The sequence below is a fragment of the Hibiscus syriacus genome, unplaced genomic scaffold (genome assembly GCF_006381635.1).
Source record: "Hibiscus syriacus cultivar Baekdansim isolate YM2019G1 unplaced genomic scaffold, ASM638163v2 tig00111132_pilon, whole genome shotgun sequence".
Classification (NCBI taxonomy): domain Eukaryota; kingdom Viridiplantae; phylum Streptophyta; class Magnoliopsida; order Malvales; family Malvaceae; genus Hibiscus; species Hibiscus syriacus.
Window position 1 is genome coordinate 208266 of NW_024062992.1, and position 23553 is coordinate 231818.

The 23553-nt window shown below is 34.3% G+C and overlaps 1 long non-coding RNA gene and 2 pseudogenes across 2 annotated transcripts; all 3 read left to right on the forward strand.

The window, feature by feature from the left end:
- The first annotated feature begins 1444 nt into the window (after window positions 1–1444).
- On the forward strand, window positions 1445–3717 carry LOC120154605 (annotated as a pseudogene).
- A 4401-nt stretch (window positions 3718–8118) lies between these two features.
- On the forward strand, window positions 8119–12169 carry LOC120154606. Of its 2 annotated transcripts, XR_005518892.1 has the most exons (8): window positions 8119–8263; window positions 8399–8470; window positions 8938–9051; window positions 9365–9447; window positions 10450–10587; window positions 11231–11454; window positions 11520–11555; window positions 11702–12169. It is a non-coding gene; the product is annotated as an uncharacterized LOC120154606 (long non-coding RNA). The 2 variants fall into 2 exon arrangements; XR_005518891.1 differs by lacking the exon at window positions 11520–11555 and having other exon boundaries at window positions 8122–8263.
- A 1669-nt stretch (window positions 12170–13838) lies between these two features.
- Window positions 13839–23553, forward strand: LOC120154556 (annotated as a pseudogene).

The window sequence follows — 23553 nt, forward strand, 5'->3', positions numbered from 1 at the left end:
CAAGTTCCGAAAAAATGGAGGTCAGATTCAGACTCAAGGTGTCGAGGCTAAGTAACCCATCCCATTTTATGATCGAATGACCACCATCTACGGCGGTTGACGGTGACCAACAGTGGAATCTAACCACCTTCTATTTTTACTTTGTATTTTAAAATTATTTTAATAATAATAATAATAATAATAAAACTATCACATCATCAACTATTAGAGAGAAAACGGTCAAGTGAGCAAAATGATTTAATTGTAAAGTTCAGTGAGCAAATTGATCAAATTGAAAGTTGGGTGAGAAAAATAGGAGAGAGAGTATAGTTCAGTGAGAAACGATGTAAATTATCCTAGTTTTTTAAAATATCAAATTAAAACATAAACTAAATGTTAGATATAATTTTAAAAGAATAAAGTTTAGTTATAAAATGAAATAAAAAATAATAATTTACCTATTTTTAGTTTTATTTTTGAAAATCCATAATATAAACTTAATAAATGAGAAGGAATGTCAATATTATATAATTTGTCATTTTGAGTTCAATTATTATTATTATTATTTAAACTAAAGGTTAGATTTCACTTTGATAACAAAATCAAATTTAAGGACAGATTTGTGTTTGTCGAGATCTGATTTTTTATTTTTTTAGATGGATTTGTCTGGAAAGCGAAGAAAATGCTTTAAATAAACTCAAAACAAAACAGTGTTTCAGAGTCAAACATGTTCAAAGCACTCCCAAACAAGTAAAAAGAAAAAAACCTTTTTGGAAACTCAAAAAAGTTTTCCACAACAAAAGCTTGAATCTCTCTCAAAGCTCACTGCTTCGCCTTCTCAGGTAATCTCCCCCTTTGTTAGCTTTGCTCCTTTTCTTTTTCTTTATATTCAAGAGTGAAGAACCCTAGATCTACTTGTCTTCTTTTTTCTCTTTATCTTTTTTTGTTGATTCTTTCATTTAAATTCTTCTTCTTCTTCTTTTCTTTTTAGCTTAACTAAGTAAAGGTTTGTGAAAAATGAAATGGGTATCTCTTGGTTGTAAAGAAAGTGTGGCTTTCCCCCCGAAAGGCTTGATTTTTGTGTTTTTTTTTTCACATTGGACATTGGTTTTATGCATGAACAAGTCAATGATGGAGAAATATGAAATGGGTAATTGCTGGTTTTGGAGATAAAAAGGGGGAAATTGGTTAAAAGACATGGCTTTTGTTTAATCTTGGTTGACATAGAAAAAATGTACTTCCTGATGGTCTTTTGAGAGGAGATTTGGTATTATGTTTTTGGCTATGTTAGTTTATCAATGCCCGGTTCGGGTTGGTTTATCTACGCTCGGTTCGGGATGAGAGGGGAGTTTGGGGTCTTCCCTGTGCATGTATGCGTTTACTCTTGAAATAAAATGTATCTGTTATTTAATTACTCTTAAGATAAGTAGAGATTTAGTTGCTTTTGTTCCATGTATCTTGTTGCGTATATGAGAAAAGATGTCTTCGGATCATTTGGACTGAAGATAGTTGATATGAATGGTCGGTTTAATTTCAGGTTCTAATTTTTGGAGCCGACTGGTAAACTTCAGGTGTGCGGTCGTTGGGGTGGGTTTCAGGTGGACTTTAAGACTGATATAGCTTTCATAGATTTGTTTCTGAATTCGGAAAAAAAAAGTGCTCAAGTAGAAGTGATTACATGGGAATTCAGACAATGGGGTCTCAAGGTGATATTGGTAATAATGGCAAACAGTTGCAATGTCAGCAGTTAACACGGCAAAATTCGATGTACAGACTCACCTTGGATGAGGTCAAAATCAATTGTCTGACTTGGGAAAACCTCTGAACAGTATGAACCTAGATGAGCTTCTCAAGAGCGTATGGACCTTGGAGACTAACCAGACTTTTGATACAGAAACTGAAGGAACAGCATTGACCAATCAAACCTCTTTGCAGCGTCAGGCGAGTTTGTCGTTAACTAGTGCTTTGAGCAAGAAGACAGTTGATGAGGTTTGGAAAGACATTCAACACAGAAAAATCGATGGGGAAAAGAAATCTAGAGAAAGGCAGCCTACCCTTGGAGAAATGACGCTGGAGGATTTTCTTGTGAAGGCCGGAGTTGTTACAGACGCATCTACTGATGAAAATGTTGGTGCTCCTATTGCTGGGTTCGATCCAAGTGTTGAACCTCAGTTTGCGCAGCAAGGTCAGTGGATGCAGTACCCACAACAACCTAAATATCATCGTCCACAACAAAGTATGATGGGGGTTCATGTGCCAGTCCAGCCTATGCCGCAGCCTTTAGCCATAGGGACTACTGGTGTAATGGATGTCTCTTACCCAGAGAACCAGTTGGCATTGCCTTCTCCTTTGTTGGGAACATTATCGGATACTCAGCCATCTGGAAGGAAAAGAGGTACCCCTGAGGACATAGTTGAAAAAACTGTTGAAAGGAGACAGAAGAGGATGATAAAGAACAGGGAATCTGCAGCACGTTCTCGAGCAAGGAAGCAGGTCGGCTTTCATTTGTTTTCTCTCTCAAATGTGATTGACAATCACACCATTCCTTTTTCTGTATCTTCTTTCTTTTTTTTATTTGAAATGTTTTATGATCTCGTTGTCTGAAATCTGAATTACCGTGTGAACCTGAAAGATGTTTATAAACAGGCTTATACTAATGAACTGGAGAACAAAGTTTCACGCCTAGAAGAGGAAAACGAAAGGCTGAGGAAACAGAAGGTTAGATCTGTCTTATAAGCCACTTTCCTGACAATTCAGCAGCTCAAAACCTTCCCTTTTAAGTATAATAGCTTCATTCTTTTTCAACCAGTTCTTTGTCAGATTAGTATTTTCGTGTTTTCATTTTCCGATTTCCATTTACTTATGCCTTTGCTTTGATAACCTGTATGCATAGGTGGTATGCAGATATTCCTTGTACGAGTAGATCATGATGTTTATTTGTATTGTTCCCATATCTTGTAACCTAAACCGATATAGATCACAATATATTAAGTTTGATGCATTCAACTTGGCTGCTAGTGTTTTATGAGAATCCAACATTTGTTGCGGTCATTTGACTGGTCTAAAGTTGTGAACTTGTGACCATCCGATTCCAACCTTAATCCTACCTTTTACTAAATCCTAACTATTTTCTGACAATGTTAAAAGGTACTGCTCATAGTCAATAAATGAAACATTTCGGAACCATCAATTGTATGATTCATATCCTCTACCATGCTCAGCCAAATCTGCCATGAAATGTTTCTTCTTATGTAGCAGTTGTTAACATTTCCTGACGTTTACCTTCATGGACTCCAAATCACTTATATTTTTATTCATTAGTGTTTCCGCATAAAATTTGACGTCTTTCTTGGTTTCAATTTTTATGTTCTTAGGAGATTGATAAGATGCTGCCATCTGCACCACCGCCCGAACCAAAATATCAGCTTCGTAGAACGTCATCAGCTCCATTCTAACAATTGGCCTAGTGGCTAGTGTGAAAGTTTTGCATATACAAACCAGCTTCTGGCTTCTGTTTCTAGCTTCAATTGAGGGATTAGTTAAAAGGTGAGTACCACAATCTGCGATGTATCGCCTGGAAGTTGCCATTGTTTCGAATGCCATTGATGGTTGCTTTGTACTTGTACGAGTTTCTGTTCATGTATCTACTTCTTACGATGAAATATCAATTCAAACTAGAAAACTTCATGTTACATTTCCTACTCTCTAACCATTAAAGATAGTAAGGCTTGCAGGGAATATCTTGTTTTGTGTCATTTCTCTCTCTTGATACGATCATTTCACCATCTTAGCAAAGTTTATCGTACAAACACACATGTGCATGTATGTGTGTACGTGTGCATGCATAGATGATAGATACATGCATGCATACAAGGATAATCTGAGATCCCTTGTTGAAAGAATCCTCGTCCATATTGGCTTCATCTACAATGATGGGAGTGCCGCTGGTATTTGACGTCCATAAAGAAAGGGGAATTGGGTTGCAGTATGTTCAAGTATAAATTGGTAAGGTCCAGTACAGCCAGCTACTTTTGCCACTTGGAAATCGATTCAGAAGTGGAAAGGTCTGTCTCCGAGGATCGGATTTATTCTTCCTGATCTCACTTCAGGTGTGGAAAGCACACCTTTGTCGCTTGTGAATGAGGTTGATGATGAAAAGGGGCCTGCATACTTCACGTATTCTCCAACTGTCAATTATATGATATCATTCAAGCTAGTGCAACCTTCAAGTGGAATTTCGAAACTAAAGTACCGAAGATTTCGATATCCCACTTCCCGTCATCATAAGTTCAAAGAACAGTGCAAATGTAGCTCTATATATGAACCATGGTTGCTCTCCGGGTGTTTTCTGGGAGCCAGTCATGTATGAAAGCAATAACGAAGCGTTTCTCCATATTGTTTTTTTTTTTTTGCAAAGAAATACATCCCTATCTCGACTGAGTTGAACATTCAATTACGGTATTCCGCAATCGGCGAAATGCCGAGGTTATTTGTATTGAGCTTCCGATTGCATGCAACTCGTTATGCATTTCATCTTTAATGTTTATAGCTTGTTCTTCTGCAGCCTAGCTTGATCTTCTGCAATGGCTGCCATTAATTGCAGAGGAACTGGAAAATGTATATGGCAATATCATGTCCGATGGTGTTTTTGTAGGCTATTTCAAGTTAAGTTAATGGCAAACTACTTTGTACTTCACTTTCATCTACAACCGACATGCATGTCAATATCATCAAACCAAGTGAATATAAAAAAAAACTTTTAAGATTTTACCACAATTTCTATCTACATATCATCAATGGTTAAAATATAACATGATAAATTAATGGTTAAATTATGTGTACGGTCATTACTCTTCACGCACTTGAAACTTGATCATTCTGTTTTTTATTTTCAGAAATGTATTCATTTTATTCCGTTAATTTAAAAATTTAGGTCCAATTGTTAACACTGTAAAAATAGAACAATTTAAATTCATGTTGAATTGTTAGTACTGTTCAATTCAAATCCAAGTTTTCAACATAAACCTCTACAGTTTTTAGTTTTAGACTTCTCTAATTCAACAAAAGCGCTAACAATTGTACATAAATTTAGTGAAGTGAAGTGAATCTATTTTAACGGTGTTAACAATTAGTCCTAAGCTTTTAAATTGAAATTGTAAAGAGATTAAATCCCAAATCAATGTACACATGGGACTTGGAACATATTTAACCTAAATTAGGAGTAATTTGAAAGTTAAGCAATTGAATTAAAAAAATTAAACTCTGGTGACCAAAATAGGTGTGAAAAGATAGTTGAGTGATGAATGATGCAATTTACTCATAAAAAGGGTGTCATGTGCAAATCACCCGTTAAGTTTTTAAAGGCTAGGTACTAAAACGAAACAAAAACTAAACATTAGGTATCTTTTAAAAAATTAAAAGTTTAAGTATTAATACATATCAAAATTAATAGTTTAGGTATTAAATGCATAATTTATCATTTTTTTATAAATTCTAAATATAATTTTAATCTTATTTAAAGGAAAAATAAATAAATTCTAAGGGAAGAAAAAATACTCTTAATAACTCTAAAATCTATTATCTAAAAGAATATGAAAAAAATTGAAGATGAATAATTCAACTAACGAACTAATGTGTTTATTCTACAAAAGCCAATTTCTTTTATTAAACTAAGGTGATTACAAAGTAATATATATTCTAAATAATCTCAACCATTTTTACAATGAATACTTAATCACCCTACTGTAGTTACTGATGTTCAAACTCATGACCTCTAAAAATACAACTCTTTTAACTACTTAGATGAGTTGGTTCTTGCACAAAAGTCAAAATTCTATGAATGAAATTGTCGTCAAAATTTCATGTTAATTTTTAATTTTTTAGATTAGAATTCAAGTTGTTAATTGTAGCACGTGTTATTAAATTTAAGAATAAACTATATAAATGTCTCCGATTATAGGTATTATTTTGTTAAGTCATTAGATTATTAAAAGTTATAAAATAATCTTACAATTATAGGATGTTATTTTGTTAAGTCCATCAACAATCAAAAGTTACAAAATGGTCCTTTGAATATTTGTATATTCCAAACTCGTCATTTTTCATTAAAAAATTGACGGCAGTCTAAGTCGGACATTAAATTTACAGACTGAGATATGATAAAATATAATCCTAGAATCTCAAACAACTATCATATCTCAATTAGTATGCTAACGTTCAATTTAGATGACTATAAATTTTTTAACTAAAAATGAAGAGTTTGAAAATGTGAATAGTCGGAGATTATTTTGTGACTTTTAGTAGTCGGGACTCAACAAAGTAATGCCCTAAATTAGAGGATCATTTTATAACTTTTAATAGTTAAGGGATAAAAAATAAAACCATATACTTGGAGGATCATTTGTGTACTTTACCCCCGATTTAAATGTCAATAGCGCCAGCTAGTTGTAGCTTACGGAAATGCAACTGATAAAATCAATAATACAATTATTATGTTATTTAATTATAATCCCTAAAAAAAGGAAAAAGAAAAGGAAAAACAGAATCCCTTGTCCCTGTTTCCACTCTTCTTTTTATCGACACCCGTTCTTACTTACGTTTATTTCCTCAAGAAAAGCTTAATGGCGTTTGAATCCTCTTTAAGAAGAGGGAATCCAACTCCTTCGTCGACCTTCACGTCGTCTAACTCTTCCAGAAGAGCTACGGCAGCTCCTCCTCGGAGATCCAGAAGCGTAAGTGCCTTCTCAAGAATCTCCAATTCCGACTTCTCCGACTTCTCCATTAAAAGAGACAATCCTCTCTTTGACAACAACAACAGCAACAACAACAGCAACAGAAACAGCAACAGCAACAGAAACAGCAACGAAGACTATGGCGAAGTTGGGTTGCGAAATTCCAGCCTTGAATCCGTCAGAATCACTTCCAAAACGAAGCCCAAAGCTACCGCCGCTGACGATTATAATAGTAAGAGAGGCAGATCTGTTTCCAGATTTGGCTCCGATGTAAAACACGGGTCGGGTTCGGCGAATAGCAAGGAGTTGTCTCGGAGCTTGTCCGTTGTGGATACAAGGAGACGTGGTCGCTCCGTCTCCCGTAATCCTCCACTTTCAAGAACCCAATTCGCTACATCTGAGGTTTTGCTGACTTTCAATTCCATTTAAAAAAATGTGATTTCTGTTCAATTTAATTTCAAATAGGAGTATTTTGAATGAATATTTTGCACAGGGCTGAGAAAACATTGAGAAAACCGAAAATTGATTATAGCTGTACTGCTCTAATGTTCCTTCGGCTTTGACTCGGAGTTTTTTTTTAAACGACTGGTTTTTTATTCTAGTAATGGAAATCTATATTAAGTTATTGGCTGAGAACTTAAAGACAGTTATTGTTCAAATTGAAATGGACCGAATTTTATTTATTTATTTTAATTATTTTGATTTTTTAAAACATAAAAATGAATATTTCATTATTTAAATTACTGAAAAGGCTTAAAAACAAAATATAGTAATCCCCCCCCCCCCCAATTGAATCATAATTTTGCTTAGATCTGAAAATTTGAACATAAATGTTAAGTCAATGTATTTTATCTAAGTTCTTTGGAACCCTTTCCTAGGATATCAAATAAGAGTTTATAGTTAATGTGTTTTTATCATAAGTTGAAAATATTTTATATTTATATAGAATTTTGATACATTAGTAATTCATATTATACATATATTGAAATATGTATGCATTTGCATTGTGTTTTTATTGTTTTTACCTTTTTCATGCTATGTTTGTGTCGTGTGATCCTCTTATGTCTACTATTGTTGATGTCTTATTTTTTTCTACTTATTTGTTTCCTTTTTTTTTATCATTGAAATGGAAAAGTAATTAGTAAAAGAAACAAATTACATTTGAGAAATTAGTTATATCTAATGTAAAACTGATATTCAAGTTCAGTATTTTCTATGTAAACAATTTAATTATATTATAGAACATAATATATGATTTTTATTCTATATTATATTTTTTTTATATGCTAATGTAAATAATATATTTCCTAAATAGATGAACTCTATCATACCAAATGAACTGGCCAACTTAATTTGGATTGAGCTTGTTTGGTTAATCATAAGAAACATTTTTCTTTTCCTTTTTTAATTTTTTTTTACTGATATTTCTTGATTTGAATTTAATTGCTACATCGGGGAATGGTCGAAAGGGTAATTTAGTTCAAAACACGACTATTTTGCCACAGTCAGGCCAACGGAAGCGTATCAATCCTTCGGATTCTCCTACAAGTTTGGTACAAATCCTGTGGACCTTTTTCTGTTTCTGGATTGTTTTTGAAAGATTTTTTTTGACATTGAAGGCAAATAAGGAAGGATCTTTCTTTTTAATTATTCTAAAATGGTTCCTTTCTTTCTCACTTTTTGTTCAGTCTCGATTAGAATCCGCAAAATGGAATGATTTGGTCTCAACGAGTTCTTTTTCAGAAGCTGAACTTTTGGAGGTTAGATTTTGGATAATTTGAACTTCTTTTTAGTATGTGGAAGTTTTAATCACTGCTACGGCCGGGAAAAGAAACTGAGAAAAATTGAAATCAGTACTGTAGTGTTTTGTTTCAAATCTGTTTTAATTGAATTTGGTTCGGTTCTAGTCCAGACTCTGGATAGTATATAAAAACAGTTATTCAGTTTTTGTTGAGGAATTAAAAGCCTGGACCAAATCAATCCAAATTTGTAGAATCCAATTTCCTATGACATTTGATTCATCTTCTTTTCATTTCTTAAGAAAATCAAAATACTGAACTGTCACTGTAATTTCTTTCTAAAATTGGACTATTATTACCATATCTCCAGCTAAGTGCTTTAATCCTAGACTAAGTGTTTAATATTTGATTGTCAAATCTGATCAGTTTATTAGTTTACATGTCAAAATCTGCTGAAACACTTTGTTTGTCCTGCCCTATTTTTCAAGTCACTCGAAGGGGATAATTTGGTGGGAGATGCTTCTGCTGCTGGTGACATATACAGAACTGTTAAATCTGAAGTGAGACGGGCTATTTCTGACATCCAAAATGAGCTTCAGGTTGTAAGTTATTTTGGTTTCTTGGATCCAAAATTCTCCTTTGGGTCCGTAGATGGATGCCTTTTTCTTTGAAGCTGCTTTTCTCTACACGTTATTGAAAATTATGACCCTCCTAATACAAAGAGAACATTGTTGTATTCAACACTCATACTTGGTTTGAGTAAAATAGTTTGTAAATCGTCTGGAAAAGAAAGCAAATACTTGATTTTGGTATTAGTTATTTTGCTCACAGCTTCTGACTGTGTTCTTCAGGCTTACCTAGTACATAGCTCGAGCTCTATTCCAGTCAATGGTTTGTTGATTCTTATGATTTCAGGCTATCAGGAGGAGTAATCCAACTACTGACGTGGTCGAGTTAGTGTCAGACATACAGCATGAATATGCCGCAAACTCGAGCAGGTAATTTTTTCTTGCTATCTTCCCTTTACGGTTAAGAACATTTACCATTATGCTACAAACACGGACACATGTTTGGGAGGTAATGGCTGCAAATCAATATACTCAAGACTCTGGTGCGAGTGTCGATTTAGAATTAGGTAGCGTTTAAAGAGAAGTGTGTGATATTTGAGTTAAAGAGATATGCAAGAGGCGATGATGGGTGCTGCCATGTTTATAAGACGACTAGTATCTATCTAAAATAACATATTAACCTTTTTTTTTGGATAAAAATAACATATTAACATTGCTGTACAGTATGTGATGCCATGTTTTTTGAACTCTCTTATCTTTGTTCTGTTAAATTCTTTTCTACCCTTTCAGTATGTATTAATGAATGCTATGGAGAACCCATTGAGTGCCCTCAGTGGTAAAAGGGACTGTTTTCCTCCCTAGAGGACTCGAGTTTGAGCAATTTTATTTGCAGGGTGCACGCGTGTTGTCATAGGTTAAGAAAAATTCTGAACAGATTGGTACATAGAGAATAAAAATTTGCAACTATGCAACAATTTTCAAAGTGGTTGATTTTTTAAAATAAAATTCTCACCTTTCCCCCCCCTCTCCCCCAAATTCCCCCTCTATTTTTTTTCATACTGTGCCAAATCCATTTCAGTCTGGATGTCAGGCAGATCAGCAATGTATCTCCCCTTGGTTGGCCATAAAGGCCCACGGCTTTGCTTCTTCTTCCCTCCTTCCCTCTCCCAATCTCCTGTGGCAAGGATACACAAGATAATCCGGTGATGGCTATGATTTTTTTACAATGTGCCCTGATTAGATTGGTTGTTCTGACCTTCTCAATCAATTAATAATGATGTTTAGTCCCAGAGCCAAATTACTTGACAGAATGGAAGTTCAAGCACATAAGTACACAATTTTGTTGTTTTAGGTACCAAATTTAATAGTGTGTGTTACAGTAGCTAAATCAATATTTAACTAATATATTTTCGTATTTCCTTACATTTGCAGTCCCAAGAACGTGCTAGACAACTTCGAGCTGACCTAGCTGTAGAGGAACACCGGGGCATGGAGCTTAGCAGGATCTTGAAGGAAGTGCTTCCAGATTCCAAGGCTCCTAGCACAAAGAAATCTCGTCCACGAAGAAAAGTAAGATATAGTTTAAGACCAAATTCTCCTAAACAGTTTATATTTTACATTTCAACCACTATTTGTGCTTGTGAATGCCTATAATTGTTCAGATGTGGATTTGAGTCCTATTGGAATCATTTCAGATAATGTTTCATGCAGTTTACTGGGTTCTTTGTCCAAGAGAATTCATTTGATTCTGTTCTAGAACTATGCACTCTCATTTGTATATATTTCATTTTTAGTCGGAGTAACTTTCATTGCAATATACGCATATTTGCATCATTTAGAAATTTTAGGTAACAGTTCTTATTTTGGTTTTCCTATTTAGTTTGTTAATTCTAAATATTTAATGATGAATCCATTCATAGCATTAACGTCTCTGTTACTCAGACTTAGACGTAAGAGTCGGATATGAGTGTGTATGATACAGTTATGCTCGAGTTTTCCAAGATTTTCCATGTATTTGGAGGTATCATATCTTCACATCCATTTCAAATATGTATCGGCAAGTTAATGAACAGTTGAAGTGACAGTGTTACATAAGATAATGCATGCAAGTAGTTGATTTCATTGATCCTTTCCAGATAGTCTGCGGATATGTTGTTGGTCTTGAGTTCTTTGCTTGCTCTCTAAAATAAATTCTACGTAACTTTGGTGACAGTCTGTATTGAGAGAAGGAAGATATCAAAATGTCTGACTGACGATGCCCTTGCCTATTTCGATGAGTGTGTCTCGCTATCAACATTTGACGGTTCCGATTTCTCATCAGTAGAAGATCCACTCAAATGCGTGGGCACCGTCGAGTTGATGGAGTATCTTTTTCCGCATGCGAACTCAACCATTCCAGCCACCAGTCTCCCTAGTATTCATCTCCATGATACACAGGTTAGTGTTTTTTTTATTCATATTTTAGTATGTTTTACGTTCTCTTTCATTATTTTTAAATCCAGGTGCATCAACTGATCGGCAAATCAAGTTATTTTGAGGTTATGTTTCTGAAAACCAATGTTACTCGAACTCGTATATTGTCGAGGCCTGCTTTGTAATTAGAAAATGAAGCTAGAAAAATGCACTGTTGAATGGTTGTCTATATTGTCCGAAAGATAAATTCGAAATCTTTCTATGTTTGCAGGAATGTCGGTTCACATTTGGCCATGATCCTTTGGATTTAACAGCCAGTAACAGCAGCATGAACAGACGAACAGACTCAAGACCTCTTCCATCCAAACACTACTAATAGCGAATGGAGTCGAAAAATCCGGTTTTCCTTTTCTCCTGAACCAGGTCCGATATGCGAGCTCCAACAAGACATTAAAAAGTATGTCAAAGGTTTCGAGAAAGACACCAGGAAGATTGACATTGATTCGAAGATCATAAGAAGAAATAGATATGATCTGGACGATTATAATTTGCAGACCTCGCAACAAAGCTTGTTGTTTGATCACGTGTTCCTAAAAAACAGGTTAGATTCTGGAAGTTTGCTTCTCTGCAACGGCGGATGTTTTTCAGCTTCAGTTTTGCCTTTTGCTTCTTTAATCTAAATTTTATTTTGTTCTGAACATAAATAAATTTGATATTATACTTCTAGTATTTGTTTTTGTATTTTCATATTAATTAAATTTCGTATTAGTATGTAAATTGTTTTTTTTGGTGTGCTAATTATCGTATCGAATTAAAATGAAGTTTATTTATTTTTTGCTATTATAAAAATAGCATTCTCTTTTATTTATTTTATTGATATTTAGGTTCCGTTTTGTATGGCTTTCTATACGCATTTTTAGTTAAAAATTTCATTTTTACCGTAAAATCAATGTCAAACGGTTAAAAAATGAAAAAAAATGTTACGGTAGAAACAGTGGTTTCAAACTAATCGTAAAATTTTAAGATTTGTAGCTTTTTTATTTTCAGTTTTGTGTTCAACCAAATTATAATTTTACCTTTGTTTTACTCAATTATGTATTCACATTTATTTAATAATTTAGGTCTCGTTTGGTGTGGATTTCTAAACGCACTTTAACTAAAAGTTCATTTTGATTATGAAATTGATGACAAGTAAGTGAAAAAACAAAAATAAATTACGGTGAAAGCGAAGGTTTCAAGTTAATCGTAAAAGGTTAAGATTTGAAGTTTTTTCATTTTCAACTTTTTGTGTGGAAGTAAATTATAATTTTACCCTTACTAAAAAATGACTTCATTTAATTATATATTTACATTTTATTTTAATAATTTAATATTAACATCCTTAAAAAATAATTTATTACTTAATAATTTATTTTAATTACTTAAAAAAGTGAACAAAATTTATGTTTATATTAAAATTCACTTTAATTTACAAACAGTGATGTAATTTTTGTAATATTTTTTTTTGTCAGAACAATAATTAAATTATTATTTTGTAATAATTTTATATCCACATGTTAAAAAGTATTGATAATATATTTTTCTTAATAAAATATGTTATTTATAAAAATATTATTTATGAGTTACCTAAAAATATTTTTTTATATTTTTATTATAATTTAAGTTGATATATTTTATATATCATATTATTAATAAGTATAAATATAATTTAAATTATATATTTTTAATTTACTTCTATAATGAATATTTTATCTTTTCAATTTTTTTTAATAATAATTCTAAATACTTAAATTTTAAAAGGTACTTTTAAAATTCACTTTTAGAAAATCTTTTACAATACTTTTAAAAGTTAATTTTCAAAAATTCTTTCGAATTGACTCTTAATTGATGTAATTGAAGATGAATTTATTAATGATCTAAAGTATAAAGCAAAGAAACTACGACCCATATGAAAAAAAATAGTTTTCCCATAATTCACTATCATATATTTAGGATTTTTTTAGTTATTAATAGTATACATATATATTCTAAAAAATATAATTGCTTAATTTTATTTAAAAATAATTTTATTCTAAAAATATAATTTTATTTTATTTAAATATGATTTTATTTTATTTTATTTAAATATAATTTTATCTAAAATATAATTAAACTTAAAACTAAAAATCAATAATAAAATCGATAAAGATTTAATGTTTAATGACTGAAGTTGTAGTTTAACCTAGTTTATTAATAAGTTTTCTAAAAAGTTGCATTATTATCTTTTATCCTCGTTGCAAATTGAAATAGGGTTTTGTTGTTGTAAAAACTTGCGTTATTATGGAAACCACTCTGAGCCATGGATACATAAAAGACAATATTGGCCGTTGGATCAAAAGTGATATAAATCTAAATCTCACAAAACCATACGGGTCTTCACGGCGGCGCCACTCTGTTTCTTTGTCTATCTGACTCTCTAGTCTCTTTCAAACAATCCGATTTCTAATTTTCTGACAACCCGACCTGAAGCAGGAAAGATCCAAAAGAAGCCAAGTTCCTTCATCCAGGTGGCCATTTTGCCTTTAATTTCATTTTATTTTTCCCATTTTTATAGTTTTGATTTTAGAGTTCAAATAAATGTCAGAGCTGTCGCTTTAGTGCTGATTTTTTCTGCTTGAATCTCCAGATGGCCGACGAAATTAACAAAACTGTAAGAATGAATATTTCTCTTGGTTTGTTTTCTTTAAACGATTCGTTATTTGATTTGATTACCGGAAAATTGAAAAGAAGTGAGGGGATATATCAGAAATGTTAATGATATGTGGATACAGGCGTTTGTAGAGATTCAAGGTCGAATGATTGAGCTCACCGGCAAATTAAAACAGGTAATTTTTTTTTTCAGATTAGTAGTCTATAGATTACTCGAACTTCTCATTCTCCCCCCTAAATTGCTTATGCCTGTCTTATATTCGTACCACAAATACATTTCTGACATTCACATCAGAATATGAGTAACATTGTTAGTATTATGACTCTGTCGTCATTGTTTATGTATCCAATAAATTTTTCCTTGGCCGAAGATTTTATTTATAATTGTTGAATGGAGGAACTAGTAGAAATGGATTGAAAACAGGGACTTGTTTTCTCCCTCTCTCTCTAATTATATATAGCTTGTATACTGTAGAGCTAACTTGATAAAGTTATGTAAGGTTGTAGGAATTATAGAATGAGCTGTTCAATTCCTTAAATTTAGAGATTCTGTAATTCTTTATTTTTCAATCCCTTGTTTCAAGGGATTACATCTCCTAGGATTAGTATCTTTCCTAACTTAGTTTCCTAGTTTAGAGGCATTATTTGTATATAAATATATAATATGCTACTGAATTAAATAAGAAAAAATAACAGACTTGTCTGTTTTCTACATTCTGTTTTATACAGTCTGTTTTCTACATGGTATCAGGTTAGAACGATCAATCCGATTTTCGCTTCTCTTTAAATCAATTCCTGTTCAATTCTATTTTTTTTCATGGCTAATCCGGATCCCTCAGCATCTGAAATCACTTCCCAGATCAGCCCCTATCAATCTGATTTTCAGATTCCTGTCTTTCACCAATAACCTCCAACAAACTAAATGGGAACAACTACCTACCATGGTCCCAGTCCGTACGGCTATATATCACAAGAAGAAGGAAAATCACCTATCTTTCTGACTCAATGCCGATTCCAGAAGAAACAGACCCAAAGTACAGTACATGGCAGAGTGAAAATACCATGATAATGTCATGGTTAATAAATTCCATGATTCCTGAGGTAGGGGAGAATTTCATGCTGTATCAAACTGCTGGCAGAAATTTGGAATGCAGCGCGAGATACTTCCAGTGCTGACAATACATCGAAGCTCTTTGGGATTGAGAATCACATTAAAGATCTCAGACAATGAGACCTTAATGTCGCACAGTACTTCGGAATTCTCAACAAGTATTGGCAGCAAATCGACTTATATGAAAAGAATGAATGGAAGGCCAGGAAGACAACAACTTCTACAACAGACAAATCAGAGGAGAGTTTTTCAGTTTTATCTAGACTGAATGGAGAGTTCGATGGAGCAAGAGGAAGGATTCTTGCCACCAAACCCCTTCTTTTGGTCCGAGAAGTTTTTTCAGAGATTCGGAGGGAGGAAAGCGACGATCTCTGATGGTGCCACCAGTTCAGCGAACAGATGCTTCTGCGCTTGTCACCAGTTCCACCTCTAGGAAGCAAAGGAAAAAAATCGCCCCTGGTGTGAACATTGTAAGAAACCAGGCCATATGATAGATCAATGTTGGAAGTTGCACGGAAAACCAGCCGATCGACAGCCCACAAGGTCCAGGTTTCAAAAAGAGGCCCATATTGCCTCTCAAGATGATTCCTCCAGCAGTTTTAGCAAGAAACAGATAGAGGAGCTGCAGCAGATTTTGAGCAGTATGACAGCCAAACCTACCAATGTGGCTATACTGCTACTGAAGGTAATCATTCATATACTTCCTCGGTACAATGGATAATAGACTTGGGTGCATCAGATCATATGACAGGAAATGTTGATCTCTTGGAGGAATATAGTGAAAGAAGCTTACCAACTTCTATAAAAATAGCAGATGGCTCTCTCACTACAGTCAAAGGGAGTGGTTCTGTTACATTAAACAAAAATCTACTACTTCATAATGCCCTCTATGTTCCTAAACTTGCATGCAATCTGTTGTCAGTCAGCAAATTAATTCAAGATTATGGTTGTAATGTTGTGTTTGGAACTGGTGGTTGTATTTTTCAGGCACAGGACTCGAAGAGGGTGATTGGCAGTGCTAGGCTGGGCAAAGGATTGTACACCGTTGGAGGTCACGCATCTCAAAATCATGCCTTATCCAGTGCTCTTAGGAAACCAGTTTTATCTTCTGATCTCAATACCGATAAAATTATATTATGGCACTGTAGATTAGGTCATCCTAGTTTTTTCTATCTTTCCAAAATGTTACCAAACTTATTTATAAATAAAGATCCTTCTTTGTTTTCCTGTGAAATTTGTCAAATAGCCAAACACACCCGAAAATCATATATTGCAGCCAAATTTGAACCAACACCTTTTTCCATCATCCATAGTGACATTTGGGCCCTTCTCCTATCAAAAGTTTTCTGGGTATAAGTTTGTGTCTTTTATAGATGATTACTCTAGGACAACATGGGTATTCTTAATGAGAGAAAAGTTGAGGTTGAGTCTCTCTTTAAAAGTTTTTATCAAAAAGCTGAAACTCAATTTGACACAAAAATCAAATTCTAAGGAGTGAGAATGGGAGTGAGTATTTGAATAAAACCCTTGGGCATTTCTTTAAGGAAAATGCATTGTTCACCTTAATTCTTGTGTCAACACACCTCATCAAAACGGGGTAGCAGAAAGGAAAATAGACATCTTCTAGAGGTTACTCGGTCTCTTATGTTTGATGCTAATGCTCCTAAGTATCTTTGGGGGGAAGCTCTTCTTACAGCCCTTACCTCATCAATAGAATGCCAAGTAAGACCTTAGATTTCAAATTCCTACTAAGGTTTTGCTTCAGCTTTATCCCCATTTTAAACATTTAAACTCAAGTTTTTCTCCACGGGTGTTTGGGTGTACATCCTTTTCATATCCACAACAGAGGGAAATTAGATCCTAGGTACATAAGTGTGTGTTCTTGGGCTATTCTTCGAGTCAGAAGGGTTACAAGTGTTACTCACCTTCCACAAAAAGACCTATGTCTCTTTTGATGTTACATTTTTGAAAACCAGCCTATTTTCCAGGAACAGAAATTCAGGGGGAGAGTTACAAGGAATTTCACCTGTTCAAACCGATACTTCTTTACTGCCTATCCTTTCTTTACCTATTACTGTCTCTCCAAAACCGGCTAGCACTGTTCCAACTACTAGTGAGGATGATGAGAATAACCTAAATACTCTGATGATTACCTTCCTCCTTATCTCAACACTCTAGTCCGTGCAAACACCTTCCACCACTACAAAAATGCACTAACATTGACCTGAAACCATAACTCCCCAACCGAAACAACTCCGTGTTTACTCAAGTAGAAGGAAAGGTGTTGAAGAAATTAGTCAGCCTAGCATTTGCCAAGAACCATATTCGGATCCTGTTGCCTGAAACAGAAGGTAATGATGGTTCTCAAGAGGCTACTACTGTTGATCTTGATGATTTTCCTATTGCTATTAGGAAGGGGTAAGAAATACATGCTCATCCCATAAATAAGTATGTGCATATGGGAATTACAGTATAATTTCAGGGCCTTCACTGCCAGCATTAACAGTGTGAAAATCCCAAGAAATGTGACAGAAGCATTTCAATCTCCTGAGTGGAAAAATGCAGTGGAAGAGGAGATAAAGCGTTGCAAAAGAATAAAACATGGAGTTTGACAGATTGCAGAAGGGAAGAGAGTTGTTGGATGCAAGTGGATATTCATAGTCAATACCTTCGGATGGGAGCGTGGAAAGATACAAGACAAGGCTGGTTGCTAAAGGTTTTTCTCAGTCCTATGGCACCAAGAGACTTTGCACCGGTTGTAAATTGAATACTATCAGAATATTGTTATCAATAGTTGTTAAATGGAGTGGAAATTACATCAGCTGGACATAAAAAATGCTTTTCTGAATGGGAACCTTGAAGAAGAGGTATACATGGACGTCCCCCCCGGATTAGAAGGAAAGGTCACTAAGACAACTGTGTGCAGCTTAATAAATCCTTACATGGCTTAAAACAGTCTCCCAGGGCTTGGTTTGATCGATTTGCTAAGGCCATGACACAAAGGTTTCAAACAAAGCCAAGCGGATCACATTATTCAGAAAAATTGCACCGAGTGGTAAATAACCCTCCTAATTGTCTATGTAGATGATATAATTATAACTGGCAGTGATACATAAGAAATAGAAAAGCTAAGAGAATCTTGCAAAGGAGTTTGAAACCAAGGATTTAGGGAGTATGAGGTATTTCCTGGGTATGGAAGTTGCAAGGTCCGAGGAAGGGCTAGTCATAAACCAACGCAAGTATGTTTTGGATCTTCTTGCAGAAACTGGGATGCTCGACTGCAAACCAGTTGAAACTCCAATGGAGTCAAGCTTGAATTTTGCAAGGAAAGGACTGGAAATCCAGTAAACAAGGAGACCTACCAAAGGTTAGTTAGGAAGTTTATCTACCTTTCACTGACCAGGCTTGATATTGCATACTCGGTGAGCATTGTCACCAACATATGAGTGATCCTCGAGAGAACATTTGGAAGCTGTTAATAGAATCCTAAGGTTCTTGAAGTTTACCCCAGGAGCTGGACTTATATTTAGAAAAATCAAGACAGAACAATGAAGGTTTATATGGATGCAAGCTGGGAGGTGAATTAACTGATAGAAGGTCGGTTAGTGGCTACTGTACCTACGTTTGGGGTAATTTGGTGACTTGGAGAAGTAAAAACAAGCCGTTGTCTCTTGGGACTTATATTTAGAAAAAATCAAGACAGAACAATGAAGGTTTATATGGATGCAAGCTGGGGAGGTGAATTAACTGATAGAAGGTCGGTTAGTGGCTACTGTACCTACGTTTGGGGTAATTTGGTGACTTGGAGAAGTAAGAAACAAGCCGTTGTCTCTTGAAGTAGTGCTGAGTCAGAGTTTAGAGCAATGGCTCTCGGAATATGTGAAGGAATGTGGATTAAAAGACTGCTCACAGAACTGGGACTTAGATGACAAGAAGAATTTTGAGATTTTAGTGACAGTCAATCAGCTATGAGTATAGCAAAGAACCCAATGCAGCATGATAGAACGAAACACATTGAGATAGACATACATTTTATTTACGAGAAGGTCAACAATGGAGTTGCAAAACTACAGTACATTCTGACGAAGAAACAGCTGGCAGATATCTTCACCAAAGCCCTTCCACGAGTGACTTTTGATGAGTTGTCATTCAAATTGGGTATATACAACATATATACACCAGTTTGAGGGGGAGTGTAAGTTATGTAAGGTTGTAGGAATTATAGAAATGAGCTGTTCAATTCCTTAAATTTAGAGATTCTGTAATTATTCTTTGTTTTTCAATCCCTTGTTTCAAGGGATTACATCTCCTAGGATTAATATCTTTCCTAACTTAGAGTTTCCTAGTTTAGAGGCATTATTTGTATATAAATATGTAATATGCTCTACTGAATTAAATAAGAAAAAATAACAGACTTGTCCATTTTCTACAGTCTGTTTTCTACAGATACTTCCTACTTTTTGATGGGTAAAAGTAAAAAATTGCTCAAAGTTATATTTAATAAAGCGTAATCTTTGGTTACGTAGCAAACAGAATGCCTTTTTGATCTTGAACCTAGAATGATTGCAATCAAAGTTGGAAGTATAGGTTCATTTGAAGTTTATTTATTTTATTTTGGTGTTTGTGTTTTTTGGTTGGGATAGTCATAGGTGTTGTTGAAGATTGGGGGAGTAATTTAGCGAGCTTAAACTGTAACAAGGTTGAAATTCGAGTCTCGAAAGCTTTTTCAAGTCAATTGAGTTTCATTTTTAAAGCTCAAGCTTGATTCAAAGATAAAAATTGAGCTACTTGCTATTGCATGCATAGGCTCAATTACTTAGTAAAAAGATGGGCTTGTCTATCATTCTTGACTTCAAACTTATTATTTATGTTTGAGTTTGAATTCAGATTTCTGATACTTTTAGGGAAAAAACTTGATTAGGCCTGCAAGTACTTCGAGTTAAGCATTAGGATATTTTAAGACGCGAGATCTGTTGAGTGCATGTTTAATCTACCACGTGTGGGATGCACACGCCTATCTTACTCAAAACTTGGATGTGAGTGTTAAACACTTGTATGTATGTCTAACACAGGTGTTTTCAACTTTTTCCAAGTCTCCATGTATATGGAAGGTCATATCCCTATAACTATATTCAGGAATTTATCGGACAAGGATACCAAGAAAAAAGAAGAGTCGAAGCAACAAAGCTCGACCCTTTTTTAAATAATCCCAGAAAATAAAAAAATGTTCTTCTATTTTCAGTTGTATAATTGATCTGAGTTTTGTACCCAACTAAATTTTTCTCCAAACTGGAGACTTGTGAGAGTTATCTTTAGTGTCGAGACTGAGGTGTGCAAATCCTATGACTTCTAGGTGCAAAACCAGATGCGAACCAAGGAAGGTGAAAAGAAGCGTGCTTTCTTAACATTGGAAGAGCTGAGTCAGGTGCCTGATGACACAAATACATATAAATCCATAGGTACAATATTGAAGCTGTGTTTTTGCATCAGAATAGGATGCTAGTGTTGTATTCTCTTATTCACAATGGATAAAAGAATTCACATCCCAGCATCAGGATGCTGGGTCCAGATTTCTCTTTAGTTTCACAGCCTGGCATTCTGTTTAGGGGTGTTTCATTTGTTTTGACTCTTGAGCTTCTATTTAACCTAGGGGTCATAACAGTCTGGTTCAGTTTTGGGAAAAATCATGGTTAATGTGCAGTATTCTGGCTTTTAAAACCAAACCGAATGCTATAGATAATTGGACCAAATTGAATTCCATTGCACTGGAGTAGTTTGGTATGGTTCGTTGGTTTGTTATTATTAAAATCTACTAATCTAGATTGAGCATATTTTTTTATATCTTAATTTTTTTAAATTAATTAGAAAGTAAATAAAATTTGAATTCAATTTGTTTTGACCCATTTCAGTCTTTTAACTTCTGATTTCTGAACTGAAAACCTAACCTAACCTAACCAAAGTATTCACTGTTACCCAAACTGAAACTGGACTGAATTAATAGAAACCGAGACTTAATACTACAGTTTGAATCAGTGTTCTGCTCAGCCCTAATTTTTACCTGGATTACGATTGATTGTGCCAGATCTGTATTTTTTGCAGGGAGAGCGTGAGTAGCTGTTGACCTAATTAAATGGTTATAATGATTCACGGACTATGAGAAAGAATACATGACATGGACTGACAGAATTTTTGTTTGCCTCTCATTTTATCTTCTGTCCAGGTTTGTTTTAGAGCCTAAGGCAGTTTTAATGAATGAACAAGAACAGAAGTTGAAAGATAGTGAGTCTGCAATTGGTTCATTACAGGTAATTTTCTGTGTCATGCATAACTTTTAGTTTGCATCATTTGTTTTTGTTTGTTTTTCCCCCTTTTTAACTGTTACTTTTCTCTTTCATGTCTGTAACTGGTTTAACTATACCTTCTGTTGGATATTTACTTATTTATCGATATCACAAAAGCCTGCTAAAAGGATATATTTACACCCTTTTTAATAGGTGATCTTAAGTCATGTGACATGCTGTTGTGTGTTAATGTTAAATAAGAAAGCACCTTAGACCTTTTCTTAGGGCACATTTTGATTAGGCGCATGTCAGAAGCTCCTAGCCTTTTTTTAATTATTAATTCAATCTTTAATGGCAAGAAAGTGAATGGTATCAAACTTTCCACTTTGTATTTGAGTATTCAAAACAGACAAGAGATCATAATGAAATCTTAAAAGAAAGGAAAATTTTGCATGTGTTGTAAAATATATGCATGCACAATCAAGTACACATACCAAAACCAACATATATACATAGTGCGCCTTACTTCACTTAGATGAACACTTTTTTTTGTGCGCCATGACCTCAGCAATGTAACAGTTCTAGCACCTGGACTGTGCCTTACGCCTCCGTCAACATTGTATTGAATATCACCGCCATGTTTTGCTCATGTTTTATTATGTTAATTTCATAACTAACTTATGTTGAACTTTTGAGATTTGTTGTGATTTTATGGTGTCTATTGCCATGATCCCGTGATCTGTTGTGGCTTTTGTTTATTCTTAATGAAATTTGTAGGACTAATTTGTTATAATAACTTTACAAGTTGTGGAAAGTACTCTCTTGTTTGTGCTCTCTAAGATTTTACAAAACAGTAAGAAACAAAGAATAACATAAGTCCAATTTTTTGTGTGAATTTAATGTTATAACCAAATTTCCGTATGAAAATTTGTAGATAATTACTTGGTAACCATTGATCAATGGCCAGATCCAGTTTGGTTTTGGACAAGCTGACAAACTTTCTTCCAATGGATATAATAACAATAATGTTAGCTTTAACGAGGCCTCCAATTCCTATAAAAAATGTTAGTTTTTGGATGGGCATTATTATTGCTTGGTAATTGATTTAAGAGCTGTAAGAGAGTCAATATGTTGCTTCGACTTTGTATTAGGCGTGTTTGATACATATAAACTATTACTCTTCTTGGATCCTCTAAATACTTGAAAAAGCTTAGAGAAAGTTAAGCATATCTGTTTTGAGCACGAATGCTCGAGTCCAAGCAACTTAGAGGCAAAGTAAGCAAATATTTTCTTTCCTTGACTTTTATTTGCATCTTTTCCTCATTTTGAAGCTGTTGATGCTACTCTGAACATGTTTGACTGCTTTCATTTGAGATAATTAACAACATTTTGAAGTATGCTGGTTAGGGATGTAATCGGGGCAAGCCAAGCTTAATCTGTATGAAGCTTGAGCTTGACTGGAAATTCAAGGCTGAAGTTTGCTTAGAGCTGATCAAGTTTCATTTTTAAAGTTCAAGCTCGATTCGAGATGAAAATTGAGCTGCTCAAGTTCATTCTATCAGGCTTTATTAAACTTGTTTACATGGTAAAGCATGAGCTAGATTTCTTAACTCAACTTCAAATTTGAGCTTAACCTTGAATTGAAATTTTAAATATTAATTTAAATTTAAGCATATATTAAAGAAACTGATTAGGTTTATGAATTACTCGAGTCAAGAATTAGTATACTTGAATTTCGCTCGACAATGATCGAGTTGAATTTGAGTTTCTATTAGTTTAATTCAAGTAGCTTGCAAGCATCTTGTTTGTACATGAAATGCTGATCCGTTCACATCGAAAGTCGCCTAATTGGTGAATTTTTGACAGACCTCGAAGGAGTACATGGAAAAAACAGCTCGCGGAGGTGGAAAACAACTTGAGGGAGCTGCTGCAACAAGATCCAGGCCTTGCTCGTCAGATAATGTCGATGAGTGTGTAATTCGATGCTCTTTCTTATCGGAAACTTCCTGGTTTTTGGTGCAAGTTGGTAGCACCGTGAGTCTA